The 3,505-nt window shown below is 44.2% G+C and overlaps 1 non-coding gene across 1 annotated transcript; it reads left to right on the forward strand.

Annotated features, from left to right (window-relative positions):
* Positions 1–3,164: 3,164 nt before the first annotated feature.
* On the forward strand, positions 3,165–3,236 carry TRNAT-UGU (transfer RNA threonine (anticodon UGU)). The gene has a single exon. It is a non-coding gene; the product is annotated as a tRNA-Thr (tRNA).
* Positions 3,237–3,505: the final 269 nt, after the last annotated feature.

Consider the following 3,505-nt stretch of genomic DNA (forward strand, 5'->3'; position numbering starts at 1 on the left):
TTTAAAAACTAAAAGTTCCCTTCTGATTTCAACCTCTACAAGCACAAAGACATTACATCAATAGTAATCAAAGAATTACGAAACTGGATCCAATCATTTTAAGAAAATTTGTTGGTAAATACTTCTGCAATTAACTTCTAAATCAACATCATAACTTGGACCTTATTTTCTTCTGTGTTTCCCCTTGGAGGAACTTTTTTTTTGGGGAGGGGGGGAGGTCTGTACCGGGTGGTACACCTCCATGCCGCTAATTCAAACTTTGCGCCAGTTGAAACTCCTCTACTGGAGGAAGTCTGAACTTTATCTACTGTGTTAATTTTCTAGTTTCTCAGAAGATGTCACTACTTGTAAATTTTCAAGTTTCTGAACTGGGTCGTTTTCGATGTATTTTTGTTTTGCCTGTAGTAAGAAGTGTGGACATTCTCTTCCAGATGGCACTACTGAAGAAATACAATTATGCACCCTAGTGCGAAGTGAAAGAACTATGTTTTTGAAGAAATTTTGTGTTCATAAGTTTGTTCTTTGTTAAATTTCTTTCAGTTATTGTTTATGTTGGCAATATTAACCCCTTCCTTCGGCCAGGTTTGAATTTAGCCAATCCCGAATTTCTTTAATTAATTTATGACCAATCAGGTGTATCTTCTTCAACTTGGATATGTTGCTTAACCCTAGCCAATAAAATTCTTGTGGGCGGGTGTTCTCATTCCTGAAACGCCTCGAACTTTCCGCGAGAGTATATAAACTGCTGATTTTCGGGTCTCCGCGCCAATTCAGTAACATCTTTCAGTGTGTAAAGTACGTAGCAGGGGGCGGAAGCGCCTCTTTCTTCGGGCAGCAGTTCATCCACAAGGTAATGGCCGTTTAATAACTTCTTTTCTTGCTAGCTCAGCAGTTTAACTCTCGGGGCAGGTCCGAAGCCTTTCCATGTAACTTTCCCTTAAAATGTAAAGACACTCGGTATCAATTCTATCTGTTTAAACTATAAATTGGGATAGAGAGTGCTTAACCCTCTCGAGCTCCCACTCATGTTGCTTTGAGGTGAACTTATTTTCTCAACCGTTTCTTCCAGTCTAGCGTAATGTAAATTGTCTTCTCATATAAGTCACCTCTTTAGTATGGGATTAGCCCTTGCATTAACGGCCTAGTGCCAAGTAGGTTTTAAACAAAATGTATTAGGAGTGCAGCTTCGCCTCCTCTCAAGTTGGTATTTTAGAGGCCAGGTAATTAACCTGTTTCTTTACTTAAAAGGCCTCAGTAGGTTGGATATTTTACCCCTGTTTTCATGTCCTGGGAGGACAACTTGAAAGTGGAGTTTGGTGTGGCCTTTGATAGGCTGGAACTTAAGAGCGGGTTGCTCTTTCTAAATTTGTGTTTTCTGCGCGCCTCGAGGAGTCTTTACTGTGTAATTGGGAGCAAGTGCTCCTGGGCATGATTGGGGTCTTCTGCCCCTTTGTTGAATTCTGTATATCGTAAGGTTGGGCTTATAGCTCAAGATTTTTTTTTTTTTTTTTGCTAGGGACTTTACGTCGCACCGACACAGATAGGTCTTATGGCGACGATGGGATGGGAAAGGCCTAGGAGTTGGAAGGAAGCGGCCGTGGCCTTAATTAAGGTACAGCCCCAGCATTTGCCTGGTGTGAAAATGGGAAACCACGGGAAACCAAGCTCAAGAATTAGGTGTCTGGCTCTCGGAGCCCAAATCCTGTAATCATTGTAATTGTACATTTTCGAATTGTGTTTCGGCTACTGAGTACCTGTTCTATTTGTTATTTCTTAATCTTTAAAAGAAAATATAACCTTGTTAAATTTTATCTTAACTTTAATTTCGTATTTTGGGACCTGTTCACCCTCGCACCTTCTTTCACCTCTGCTGTTCCACAGAGACCTCGGAACAGTTTGAACAATTAATGAGTATGAAAATGCCAGTGACAGTAAAGGGGAAGATCAAGAAGATACGTACAGCATACCAACAACTAAACGCTGATCAATTTATGGTGGAAGTAAGAAGAAAAACGATCGTATTAATTCAATTAGCCCGCCTGAATAGTGTTGTGGTTACCGTGATTAGCTTCCACTCTCGGAGGCCCGGTCTCGATTCTCGGCTTTGCCTCGAAATCTGAAAAGATTCATGAGTGCTGTACCGGGGTCTCGGAAGTTCAACGCAATGGATTCCCATTCGATTCCCACTTCAATCATTCCGGAATTGGATTTCCACGATTTCCTCACTTCTTCCCCGGGCAAATGCTGGGAATGTGCCTTAATTAATGCAACGGCCGCTTAATTCCGACTCCTGTGTCTATCACTTTCAACCTTCCTATCACCCCACAAGTCCCGTCTTAAGCATAGGAGCCAAGGCCACCTGGGCGAGAGAAATGTCCTAGTCTCCAGTAGTATCCCCCGACCGGAAGTCTCACGCTGCAGGACACTGCCCTTGGGGCGGTTGAGGTGGGAACCCTCACTTAAATGAGTGAAAAACTAACCCTGGAGGTTAGTAAATAAATTAATTAATTAATTGTCCGCCTCTGTGGTGTAGTGGTTAGCGTGATTAACTGCCTCCCCCGGAGGCCCAGGTTCGATTCCCGGCTCTGCCACGAAATTTGAAAAGTGGTATGAGGGCTGGAACGGGGTCCACTCAGCCTCGGGAGCTCAACTGAGTAGAGGTGGGTTCGATTCCCACCTCAGCCATCCTGGAAGTGGTTTTCCGTGCTTTCCCCACTTCTCCTACAGGCGAATGCCGGGATGGTACCTAACATAAGGCCACGGCCGCTTCCTTCCCTTTTCCTTGCCTATCCCTCCAATCTTCCCATCCCTCCACAAGGCCCCTGTTCAGCATAGCAGGTGAGGCCGCCTCCTCAGTTGTATCCCCGACCAAGTGCCTGAAACTCCAGGACACTGCCCTTGAGGCGTTAGAGGTGGGATCCCTCGCTGAGTCCGAGGGAGAAGCCGAACCTGGAGGGTAAACAGATGATGATGATGATGATGATGATGATGATGATGATGATGATGATAATGAGTTTGTGTTGCAACCACAACCAGAATACTCGTCTTGTAAACCACGGGTAGTGATTTCAGTCCTCAGAGGAGGAACATTATGTGTTATTTATTTTCATATATCCACACTGAGTCTGGGTTGGAATCTGTACCAGAGTTGTCCGTTAACACTAGCCCCCTTAGCTCAGTGGCAGAGCACTGGTCTTGTAAACCAGGGGTCGTGAGTTCAATCCTCACAGGAGGCAATATTATTTATTTTCGACGTTTTTACTGAATATTGCTTGGAAGCTGGAACAGAAGGGGGCATTTTTACAAGATCTCTTACCTCAATGGTAGATTACTGGTCGCTTAGCACTGGGGCCGTGAATGAGATCGTCACATGTGGCAAGTGTTATATATTATTCCACGTACATACTTAGGCTGGATTGGAAGCAGAACCAGGAAAACGTTTGGTACGAGCCTCCTGAGCTCAGTGTTAGAGCACTGGTCCGGTAAAAAAACCGTATTAAAACCG

This window comes from Anabrus simplex, chromosome 3, assembly GCF_040414725.1.
Source record: "Anabrus simplex isolate iqAnaSimp1 chromosome 3, ASM4041472v1, whole genome shotgun sequence".
NCBI lineage: Eukaryota > Metazoa > Arthropoda > Insecta > Orthoptera > Tettigoniidae > Anabrus > Anabrus simplex.